Source organism: Eptesicus fuscus, chromosome 23 (genome assembly GCF_027574615.1).
Source record: "Eptesicus fuscus isolate TK198812 chromosome 23, DD_ASM_mEF_20220401, whole genome shotgun sequence".
Classification (NCBI taxonomy): Eukaryota; Metazoa; Chordata; class Mammalia; order Chiroptera; family Vespertilionidae; genus Eptesicus; species Eptesicus fuscus.
The window spans coordinates 16582483-16595362 of NC_072495.1; positions in this window are offsets into that span (position 1 = coordinate 16582483).

The window sequence follows — 12880 nt, forward strand, 5'->3', positions numbered from 1 at the left end:
TGAAATCAATAAAAAATATCTATATATATAGAAGCCTAATATTCTAATTGTCCTCTCCGAAGACGAGTTCAATCGCTCGCTATGTCGTGTGCTGACCACCAGGGGGTGGCACGTAATGAAGGAAGGGCCTGACTGGCCCTGATCGCCAGCCAGGCCTAGGGACCTTACCCATACATGAATTTCGTGCACCGGGCCTCTAGTATTTAAAATAAATAAATAAAAGTAGAAAGGAGAGACTTATCATTATTTTAAATGCTACATTTTTTTTCTAGGAAAGAATGGGAGTAGGCTTTGTGCTATATATATATATATATACACATACATATATATGTAGTTAGAGAGAGAGAGATTCTTGCCTCTGTTATTTATGCAGGTCTGTGAGATTCCTTATAATTAAGCTTAGAACACGTAAAAGACATGACCATTCACCTGGTGAAAACCATCCAACGCCTGGACACAGCCCCGAACCGCAGAGCTTCTCCAGCTTTAGTGCACATCTGTAATTTGCTAAGATAAAGATTCCTGTTCAGTTGTTCTGAAGTGAGCCTGAGATTTGACACTTTTATAACAATTCTACGAATAATAAGGATGCTGGTGGCCTATGGACCACAGTTTGAGTGTCAAGATCTCAAAGTAAGGAATCAAATTCTATAATATTAAGTTCAGTTAGTGTTCTTTTATTCAGCATAAACTTACTGGGTTCCAACTATGGAGCTTGGCTTATACTAAGCAAATCAACCCTTTCCTAAAATAAAATAGAATTTTAACAAATAGGTGTTCACAAGCTAGAGATGTAATGATATGCAGTGTTGGGATCTGGTAACCTCTTTATCTCTGGTATAAGTACCCAAAGATTGGAGAATCTACCAGGATGCCCACGCAGCATCAAGACCTCTGACCCCCATGGTGGCTCTGTCAACGGTGTCATTGGGGTGGGTGACATAAATTGATATGAATACACATAGATATGGCAGAGGTTGCTCTGGAACTCAGCATGGCTGGGTTTGAGCTCAGATCTCTCCCTCACTCCCCGTGAGCAGAGACCATCTTAGCACAGAAGGCAATTTGCTTTTCTTTCCAACTCATAGTCGATTTTCCCCGTGGTCCTTCCATTCAGCCGTCTTGCAGGCAGGCTGCCTGAGAGAGGCTGCGGGCACGCTGCTGTCCCTTCCCACAGTGACATTTATCACCCAAATGAAACCTGACATGAGAATTGTCATCTTAGTGAGAAGATGAAAAAGCTCATTTAACCTTGCCACTCGATTGGCTGATAATCCCCTCCCCTGTGCCTGATGAGCCCTGTGATGTTTGCCCGAGGGAGAGACCCAAGTTCCATGGGGCACGCTCATGCCTGTCTTTCCTCTTCACATTAGAAGTTCATTTCTACCCAGTCACTTCAAACTTCACCCAAATGGAATTTCCAAACTGGGGTTTGAAGAAAGCACCTTGATCTCTTCCCACTCACATCGTGAAGAGCATCAAAGGCCTTGGTAATGGAGGTTATATGCTGAGCACGGATGGAGGCCTTTCTCCAACACCTTTCCGACCGTCAGGGAAGTAATTGACGTGCAATAGCTCCAATACCCTTTGTCCTGGTGAGAATTAGCCCTGCCACTTTGTCTACTTCTCTGTAAGAACCATTCCCTGCCAGAAACTTGTCATTGGGGGTATGACTACTTGCATTTGATGGCAACTGTAATATTTAATATCCCTCAAATGGAGGGTAATCCTGAACATTTAAGAAAGGATGGCACATTTACAAAAAGGGAAAAAAGAATTGTTCTTCCTCCTCTAACTGCAAGTGAGTTGCTATCTTCAGTCTCTGACTGATTCAAATCCAATTCTTAATAAAAGGAAGAGCTAGTCAGAGATTTGAGAAATCATGTGAGTAAAAGGCTGCCAGGTATGCTGTTGCTCATGTCTGTTAAAGATATGTTATACACATTTTCCATGGGAAGGGACTATTAGAAACTCCATCCATTGTTTTTAGGGGAAAGTTACTCAGGAAAGGAGGAGGAGCAGCTAAGAGAAGATGTAAGATTCAAAAGCGCACACTGAAAAAAGAGTGTGATCAAGTGAGAAAAATCCTGGGTTAGGGCATTGAGCTCTAATCCAATTCTATTCTTACCTGGTTGTGAGAATTTGAGCTGGACTGAACTGGCTCCTAATGTCTTCATTTATAATGAAAAAAAAACAAAACAAAACAAAACAAAAACTAAGCCCATCATGTTTTATGTGATTAAAACCTACCCTCCTTCCAAGAAAATTGTGTGTCTCCCAAACCTTTATCTTGCAGATGATTGCTGGCTTGATGCTAATTCACTCAACATGGGAGAGCAGGGAGATATAATGTAAGATTTATCCCCAGTTCTCTCAAAATATGTCTGCCCAGCCAGATGTGGCTCAGTGGTTGAGCATTGACCCAGGAACCAAGAGGTCACAGATTCGACTCCCAGTCAGGGCACATGCCAGGGTAGAAGGCTTGATCCTTAGGAGGGGGCATACAGGAGGCAGCCGATTGATTGATGATTCTCTCTCATCACTGATGTTTCTCTTTCTCCCTCTTCCTCTCTGAAATAAATTTTTAAAAATGTTTTAAAAATTATATATGTTCTGTTTGTCAGTGCGTCACAAACGAAGAGATAACCTGATACAGTCAAATGATGTCTAGGTATCTTGGCAGGTATCTACAGAGGGCATCCTTCTGCTTTCAGAAAACAAAAACTCACAAGAAGACCAAGGTCAAAATTAAAGTACATTCTCCCATTAATTTTACTCTGAAATAAATGTGCACACATCCTAATGTTACTCTGTGTCATTTTTGGTTCTACTAGGGTCATCATGGAAAGGACATAGCCATAATAACACAAAACTAGAACCAAATCATGTCTGCTCCTTCTCATTTCACTTTTATAATATCCCTTTGATGTCCATTATGCCCTCCGATTTCTAGGTAAAGAAACTGAGCTTGGAAAGGCTACCTTACTTCCCAGAGGCCATGCTGCTTAAATATAGGCGAGACAGAATTTGAACCCAGATCTAACTATTGCTATTCAACCTTAGATACCGGTACAAATGCATCAACAATACCTAAATCAGAGTTTTGCAGAGCGGATTCAATGATAGGATGTATACAGAATGTCTAACTCCGAGCCTGTGCCATGAGGCACTCAAACTTTATTGCCTTCGCAAATACAAGGAGACTCGGCTCTATAACGTGGGATTTAGAAACCAACATTCTCACTCCAGGCTGGGAAAGTAGGAAAACAACATTGATGAAGCAGTTGGACGAACTCTTCCAAGACCTTTCTCCAAGTCAGTTATCTTCCCCGGGTTCCTGTTATTACTTTCTAAACGGCTTTGTGCTTATGAAGCAGATACAGACTGAGGAGCCTTCCTTGTGTCAGGTCAGCACGCTGGTGCTCCTGCCTGCGGAGGAGGTGAGCACTCTCTCTGCAATCTTGACAGGAAATGCACTCCCCCCCACCAATGCCACCCCCGCTCTCTCTGGGAGTCATGGGTGAGGAAGATGTTTCCTGCCATTCTGTACGGGACAGAGAGTCACTGAACCCTGGTTTCATTATCAGCGGAGTAGCCGGCAACTGGACCTCTGCCCCGAAAGGGAACAACAGCCAGCCCTTTGCCATCACCCCGCCTCGGTTGCAAGCAAGCAAACCTGTCACCTTCCTGTTTTATCTGCGCATGGTGTTGGCTTCCTTTGACGTGGATTCTTACACTCGGGGTGGGAGGGATTTCTCGAAAAACATTTGTTGTATGCCACTGGTTCCCTGTCTCCCCACCCCTTTCTCTTTCCTTTTCAAGGCTCCAGGAATTGCTAAATGGCACGTCCTGAACACCCAACACTCTTGGCTAAAAATACCTTATCTTCATCGGTGCTTCCTCTCCGGGGACTTTGCAGACGCTATCTCATTTATCCTTAAAAACACCCTGCGAGGTCAGATGTGGTCCAGGAATGCTATTCCAGAAAGGTAGGGAAGGCCTCGGAGGAAAGGCCAGCTTTTGAGGTTCTATTCTGAGGCCCAGCAGACAAGCTCAGGTCTTTAACGTCTCAGTGTAGAATTCCAATCCCGTGCACTTCCTCTTGGAACTATGGGAGTCCATCTACAGCAAACATCAGCCCAGGACTCCTGGCAGGTAGGAGGAAGCCAGGTTCAGATGGATTTGGACCCCCAGGATGCTTCCTCTGATGCCTTTGTTTCATCACATCTTTAAAACTTGTAGATCAGCATCCCTTAGCCATCTTTTCAAACCACTCTACATATCCAACCCGACTTACCTCCTCTGCCACCATGGCTCTAACTCCCACCTATAGAAACTGATGGTAAGCACCAGTTTCCCCCCTCTCTCCCCCTCTCTTCATGGTTGAAAATACAAAAACAGCCTAGTAGCAGTTCTGCATGAATTTGTCAATGCACTTCAAAAATTGTATTCCAAACAGAATACCTCATGTTCTTTCTCCCGTCATACATCTTCCTCTATTTCCCATCTCAGACCTAGAAACAATGACCCATCCCAAAACGTGGGACTCCTGGCAGATTCCACCCTCTGTCAGTGACCACATGTGAATGGTCACTGAGCTGGACCTTCCAGATGCCACTCCAGACGCACCCCCTCCTCCCAAGCACATGCCCAGGAAGACTGACTTATACCCATAAACCATACAGCTCCCTTGCCCTCTGGCTGCCAGTTGGGCGTGGTCTTTGTGGAGTACTGGCAGGAGATTGGAAGGAGGCAAGAGAGTATTGAGTATTGAGTCCCCCTCTGTGAGGTCACCATGGACTGCCTACATCCTGGACACAGGCCAAGTCCCATCATGCCTCCCTTTCCACACAGTGCTTTCTGGATTCTGATCACCATCCCTTCCTGCTGCCCATCAGGCTTGGTGGTGGTAAAGGCTCTTAGCCCCTGAGGTTACTGACCCCAGGGCACTTCTCAATCGCTGCTGCATTTCTTAAGCCTCACCCACACACGCTCACACTCTGTAAATAGTCCCTGTTTTAAGCTTATCATAACATCTGGCTAGAGGGTACTGATGTGACCCCCACTAATACAGTCACCAGTTTTTATCTTTCCATGTGATTCAGAGGGCCATATTAAGTCCCCAATACATCTGACCCTACTATCATGTCACTTTCAGATCTGTCACCCTGAGGTTCCCCAGCCATTGTTCAGATTGGGTCTCCTAAAATGCCCAAGTAATTACCTCAGTCCGGCCCTAGTCCCCCACAGGCTCCCAGTGCCCATTAGCACACCGTTACTTAGTGCCGTCCGTCTGCCTTCCTAGAGTAAGTCCTTTATCTCTACTTCCAAGGCATCCTGCCCTCAATAAATATTTATGAAATGAATGAGTATTGAATGGGACTTTAGTTCTTAAAGGAAACATAGCTATTTCCCTTTACAATATTATTTTCTGTTAAAGTGCAATTTCTTGCCCCACTGACTGAGTCTCGTGGCTATGGGGATAGACACCTGGGTGCATGGAATGCCTTCTATTGTGCAGAACTCTGGTCAAGGCGGGGTGAGAGCGTGACAGAAAACAAAGGCTCTAGTTCACTTTCTTGTTTCTCCACTAGTCCTGTGACTTGGGCAAGTTACGTAAGATGTTATATCTCATTTACTAATCTATAACATGAGGTTAGTAACGTCATCTAATTTGTGGGTTTGCCACAAGGATTAAAGAAATTAACCGATGCGAACCGCTAAGATCAGTGCCTGGCACTTGGTGAATACCCAATGCTATATCTTGTTTCTTTCTTTTTTTAAATATTTTTATTGATTTTGGAGAGGGAGAGAGAGAGAGAGAAAGAGAAACATCAATGATGAGAATCATTGATCGGCTGCCTTCTGAACACCCCACACTGGAGATTGAGCCCCAAACCCAGGCATGTGTCCTGACCAGGAATCAAACCATGACCTCCTGATTCATAGATCGACACTCAACCACTGAGCCAAGATGGCCAGGCTACCTCTTGCTTCTTAGTTGTCTTTAGTTCATCTTGTCCTCACTCATCCTATGGTGCCTATTTGTAGTTTGTTTAGCTCACTCTTTCACGAAAGCAGTCCTCTACCTAAAAACCTTCTACTGCCAGCAACATTACAACACCTAGCAATTGTGACCGTGGCTACTTCACCTCAGGTTGGCATTCATGCGGCTGCCACTCTCCATGGTCTCTGCTAAAGGCATTCTTCATAAATTATCTTATTTCCATTCAGTGGCTTGTCGGCAATGAGACAAAGAGTCCAGGGACTTAGAATGTCTTTGTATATTATATTTGTGATTCCCTCAGCATGTTTTCCAAAACCAAAAGACTATTTCCTTCAACAACACCAAGCCTCTCTCTCCTGCTCTTTCTCCTCCTCTTTTTTCTTCTTAAAGCAGCTCACTCTCTATCTACATTTCTTCCAGAGATTGGCAGAGAAGCACAATTTTGGAATTTTAAAAAGTAAACTTACCAAAGCAAGGATTTTTTTAAACTTATTTTAAAATATATGTTTATAATTACAATTTTAGAAAAAGCATAAGAAAAAAAGAGAAAACTACCATTCCAACATTCTAAATACATCACTGCCTTGGCAAACTTACATTTAGGAGAAAGGAGTAACTATAAAATAATTGATTACCCAATTAAGTGTTTAATCATATTAATAATGAAGGGCTGGAAATGGAATAACTGATATAGGGAACACTCAATCTGGTGCATTTATAATTTCTACTCAAGGTATAGTCATATGTCACAACTATCTCTGTACATGGAAATCACCCTATTATTTAGAAGCACCTGTCAAGATTAAAAATGCCATTTGATGACAACTTTATCTTTCTTTGAGTTTTGTGCCATCACACGTGCTCCAAGAACAATTGAATATGTGCTCATTTCCCTAACACTGTCTACATGTCAGGATTAAAGATGAACTTCTAATGCTCAACAGATAATGGCTGAGAAAAGATGAAAAATAAGCTTATCTAAAATATTTTCTCATAATGACATTCAATGAGAAACATGGTGTGGTGAGGGGATATTAAAACTCAAAGAATTTTAGTGATCTACCCCATTCATCATTTATCATTGGAAAGAACTAGGAACTACCCATGAAAGAAATAATCTAAATCCTTTAGGCAGATTTAAAATAGTCACACACTCACCTGCTTGACCAGCATGCCACAGTTCATGATGCACAGGTGACAAAGGATCATATTTTGGTTGAGGGCCTTTCCCATAGCCCTTCACATGTTTGGTCCCATATGCAAGATTCTATTTTCTAGATGCATCTCCCTCCATAGCAAATGAGGGGTGATGTCCTAATCCATCCATCCTCATCCACCACACCAAATGGATCCAGGGAGATTAAATCAAAGGGCAACTCTAAGAGTACCATCTGATTCTCTCTGTCCCTTCCATGACCAGGTTTTTGTTTTTTGTTGTGTTTTTTTTAAAATATATTTTTATTAATTTCAGAGAGGAAGGGAGAGGGAGAGATAGATAGAAACATCAATGATGAGAGAGAATCATTGATTGGCTGTCTCTTGCACATCCCACACTGGGGATTGAGCCTCAACCGGGCATGTGCCCTGACCAGGAATCGAACTTGACCTCTTGGTTCATAGGTGGATGCTCAACCACTGAGCCATGCCAGCCGGGCTCCACACCAGGTTTTTTTAATCAAGATTTCTTTGGTGCTGATTTGCTTAAAAGGATGAACACAAGGAAGAAAATGTGGCCAAATAGCCCACTCTCACCACTGGCGAGGAAGAGCATCCTCTGAATGCCTGAGTAGCCTCCGGTAAATGGAGCAAAAACAGAAATCTTTGACACATAGGGATCAAGGAAAAGTTCTTGAAGGAACAATGGGACATACTGTCATACTGTGGGCTGTTTACAGAATCTCCCGCTCTGTGTTGTGGCTACTGAGTCCCCTGGTGATTTGCATTGTTTAGTTCACAATCCCCAGGCCTCCCTCTGCACCCTCTCACCCCCACCAACTGCCTGCTCAGCTATTGTCATTGACGGAATCATCCTGGCCGTCCCTACCCCCCACACCCACTGCCCGCCATCATCATTTTCCCTATTGTTTGCTGGGCCTGGCCCTGACCTCTGGATATTTATAAAGGCCACTTCCTGCTGCATCATTGTGTGCTCAGCGGCCCTCAGCTCCCCGTGTTTCCTGACAATGGGGGGCGGGGGGGTTTGTTAACAGCCGGAGTCCAGCTCCCAACTTCCTCCATGTCCTGTTTACTATGTTCTACAAGCATCTCTCAGGCCACTCCTCAAACAGAGTCCACCAGGGCTGATTTACCCCAGCCCGGGCTGCGATCACATTCCTGCTTGATTCCAAGAAAACAGCCCAAAGAGCGAAGGACTTTGTGCAATGGCCCAGAACCTGAAAAGATGTTTTGGTCTTTGGAACAAGCTACTGGTGTCCTGAGTCAAAACTGAAGATGTTGGACGTGGAGAAATACACACAAGCCTATTTGCCTGTGTTCCCCAGTGTGTGGCACCGATGACCATCACAATCTCACTTTACCTCTATGTTCTCTGGAGTCGGGAGCCTGAGATTATCTACTACCAGTACTACCATTAACTAAGACAAAGAGCCCAGCCCTTGGAGGTAAACATCAGGGGAGGCAAATGTGTCCCAAGGCATTTTAGGATTTGTTTTTGTTTGTTTTTTTCTTTCATCCCTGCCTTGCTCTTCGAAGAATTGTCTCTCTTGCAGAAAGAATGCATTAAATTACATAGTATGTTGGTAAAAGGGAAAGAGTAAAATGTCTGTGCATCTGTGACTATAATACTCCAAACTCTACAGTGTGTTGTCTATTTTCAAACTTAATTTGAGAGAGAGTCCCTTTCATTTCCCACACACAAGATGAGAGCACCAAAGCTCAGTTAGTGTAAGAACTTGCTCAAGATCACCAGTCTGTGGCAAAGGCCATTTCCTACCTAAAATCACTATGGGTTATAGCTTTGGTCATTGACTCATTCTTGATATTGTCCAAGTCCTTTCTTTCCTCAGAGCTTTAGTTTCTACCACCTCCCCATCTCCTACGTTAACCTATGTTATCATGAGCATTATGGGACCTCTGAGGTAACATCTACAAGAAATGTATGAACTCCTTTCAGAAGAATCTATTGTCAAGCCCTCCAGACCCATGGCTGTTAGAGAAGAACCCCAAGGCTTCACCCCCTGGGATGAGCTCTAGCCCAGACTGGCTTTTTGGGATGTTGGATCTCTCCCACTAAGGAACCTGTCAGGAATTGAGATTTTGGCTGCTCCTTGTTGTTTATCATTGCAGTCAGAGCTCCGCAATGAATGGGAATCAGAGGCAAAGGTGACTGGAGCCACCAACGCGTCAGCTATGGCTGCCCTTCATGCCTTGATTGTTTAGTTTGACAGAGCCATGATCTTTCCCTAGCGTCTGGGTACCAACAGCTAGACACTTTCCTCCCAGGGGCTCAACTGGCCACTCTCTTTATCCCTGATGCATCCACATGTCCTCAGGCACTCAAGCTGAGCCTGTATGTGCACTTGGTCTGGGCTGCATCATCCTCCCAGTCTGATGGTCTCCACCCTGCCCCCTCTCTCAGCAGGCATCCTGTTTCATTCCTGGCTCAGCTGCTCCAGGCTGCGGAGCTCCTGGCAGGCGGGGCCCCTGTCCCGGGGACTGGTGACAGGGTGAGTGATGCACAGGCCAGCCAGCAGGTCAGAGGGCAGCTGCTCCTGGAATTGATCTCCTTAGATGAGGAGGCCTCTAACCAAGATCACTCGGTGGAATTAGTTCCCAGAGCTGATGGGCAAGATAAAGCACATTAGCAAAACATGCCCTCTTTGATTTTATGCCACAGGAGGCAAGAGCTTGCCTGGAGGACTTGAACTCATCACTGACCTCTCCTAAGGCTGCTGCCCCTCCATGAACACCCTTATCAGCACCACAGTCATCAGATAACACAAGAATGCCAAAGCTAGAGGAAGCACCCACAAACCCTCCTTTAAGTCACCAGGAAGGTAAGTTCCAGAGGGCGGGAGCAGCCCACTGGAATCTGCACCCAACTCTCCTGCCCATCCCAGTGACCTCTTTACTACATATGCCACCATATGGGACAGGCCTCCGTGGTGTAGGAAGGGTGTATTGGAAGGAAGAGCTACAGATAAAGGCATATCCCGATTTCTCAGATTAGCCTCAAAGAATAAAAAGATGAAATACCAGGAATGAGCTCCTCACCCCACAGACACATTCTTACTTGCAGGTAGAAAGAGACATATAGACCCCAATTGTCAGCCCTGGGATCAGTTCCCTCTCTACCCCTCACTCTAACCTACTCCATATAAAGCTAAGTCATAGAGCCCACGCAATAAATGCTAGAAAAAGCAAAAGAAGTGAGGATCATCACCAGATAACCTGTCTAAAACCCATAAATGTGTACAGACTTGGGTAGTCACACCAACATCATTCAACTCCAATTAGATAAGTTCAGTCTCTGACGTAGAAGAATATTCAGTCAGTCAGTCGGTCAGTCACTTAGTGAGTTGGTCATTTCTTCCCTCAACCAAGTTTCCCTGGCCTTGGCTTTATTGCCTGAAACCCCACCCAGGGCCTCCTTTCAGTCCTTCTACTAGTAAAAGCCAGTTACAAAGCAGACAGAATCTCCCTATGGGAATTATTCATGGGAAGGGCATGGACCACCTCGCCCGAAGCCCACTTTAATTTGATGCTTTCTACATTGTACTTCCTCGCGTACTTTAGCTGCAGGGCAAGCGTGCGCAGCAGCTTCGTTTATTTTGCTTTTGGAAATGGAAAGAAATCTTCCTCAGCACTGGCAAGAATGTGAGCAGGGAAAGAGAACACCAGAAGAGAAACAGGACTTCAGACAGGAGTGCGGAGGAAGGAAGCGGAAACAGAGACCAGATGGATTCTGCTCTCCCACTTTCAACCTGAGACTGCCTCCCAGCTCGGCGGGTTCCCTGGGCTGGCAGGTCCTCCAGCATCCGGATCAATGCGCACATTTTCATATCAAAGGGAAGCACACGGGCTGCAGAGGTCCTCAGCCACAGAAGATCTGAACTGAGAAGCAAGGGAAGTTGGGCTCCTGGGCACACATTTAGAAAAGTTTAGACTCAAGCAGCTCAGAGCTCATTTTTCTACCCCCAGTTCTAAATCATCTATTGACCAAGCCATCAACCCATCCCCTCCTCAGACTTCCATTCATCCACTGAAATGCATTTCAGGATTGTTCAGGCATAGCTAACATCAAACATCTCAGAAACATAGAATTGTTCTATTTGTCAGGCCTCAGAAGATGACCTAGGGCAGTGGTGGGCAAACTGCGGCTCGCGAGCCACATGCGGCTCTTTGGCTCCTTGAGTGTGGCTCTTCCACAAAATACCACGTGCGGGTGCACATGTACAGTGCGATTGAAACTTCATGGCCCATGCGCAGAAGTCAGTTTTCGGCTCTCAAAAGAAATTTCAATCGTTGTACTGTTGATATTTGGCTCTGTTGACTAATGAGTTTGCCGACCACTGCCCTAGGGCTTCTAAGGACACTGGGAAGAAAAAAAATCTTCCCTCTGCTGTTCACATGCAGGTGGAAATGGAGAGAAGATGAACACAGAAATCTTCCAGAATCTTTTCTCACCTCCAACTTGAGCTGAGCACACTCACGGGAGGAATGAGAAGAGTTGGAAGAGATGCAGGAAGCGGAATGGGGGCAAGAAACCAAGTCACTGAGAGCACCACGCAGATACCCTCTGTGCACATGGCCCCTTGGGGAAACGCATCGATGGGCGAAGCCTTGGCACCACTGATGGGGATCATGGGATCAGGTTAGTGAGCCATGCTTGGCCTCCAAGGAAAACCCGCCCCCATCAAGTGGCCTTTCCCTTGGAGAAATGAACTTCACAGTAGCCTCTGCCGTCAAGCAGGAGGGATGGAGCCATCCCAGCCAACTCCAGGCAGCTTCCTAACCAAAGCGACTCATTAGGCTGGAGCTGTGCAGTCAATCAGTCTCCCACTTGCTCCAGAACCTTCCCAAGCCCAGAGCCCAGGCCAGGAGTTCAAGTGGGACCGTCAGGCCATCACTGGGCAGGCGGCTCAGACATTGCCATAGAAACGAAGGCTTTGTTTAGTTTACTAAAAAGAACAACACAATAGCCGGCTGTCATTGAACAATAGGATCACATCATCTGAGCCCTCTTGCCCAGGTGACAAGCTCAGCCCCCACTTCTGTCCCCCTGGGGCGCCCCCACTTCTCTCCCCTGGGCCGCCCCCTCTCATTCTGCAAGAGGTGAGCCTAGCAGGCTGACTGCTCAAGGCCAGGAGTTCTGGTGCCGAGAGACGTGTCACTGTGAGGCCGCCCCTGCAGATGTTTCCTGGCTGAGCCTGAGCAAGGCTGGGAGCAGGCACGTTGGCAGCAGGAAGCCATGGGAGGCAGCCCTGAACTCTGAGTCTTGATGGCCCTCCCTGAACATACAGACCAGGTGCAGGGCTGGTGAAAATGTCTCGTAACAAAGGCTCCTAAACAGCTGTTCTTATTTTCATTAATAAAAGAACTTAGGGGGTGAAAAAAGTACCATCTTTCTGGCTGATGATAAATAGCATCATTTTGATGACTGGCTCATAGGAGATCCGCAGGAAAACAAAACACAGTATGTCCTCTCCTCTTGCCCATCATTCATGACCTACGCTCCTGCCCTCCCTTCTCCAGGAAGCGTCTTTCAGTGACTCCAGTTCACACAACTTTATTTTCTCTGAATTTCAACATATGTCATAGTGACAGCAGGAGTGATTGCTCTGCCTACTGGGTGTCCACTCTGTGCCAGGCATTATTCAAAGCCTTTAACATCATTACCCCTTCCAGCATCCT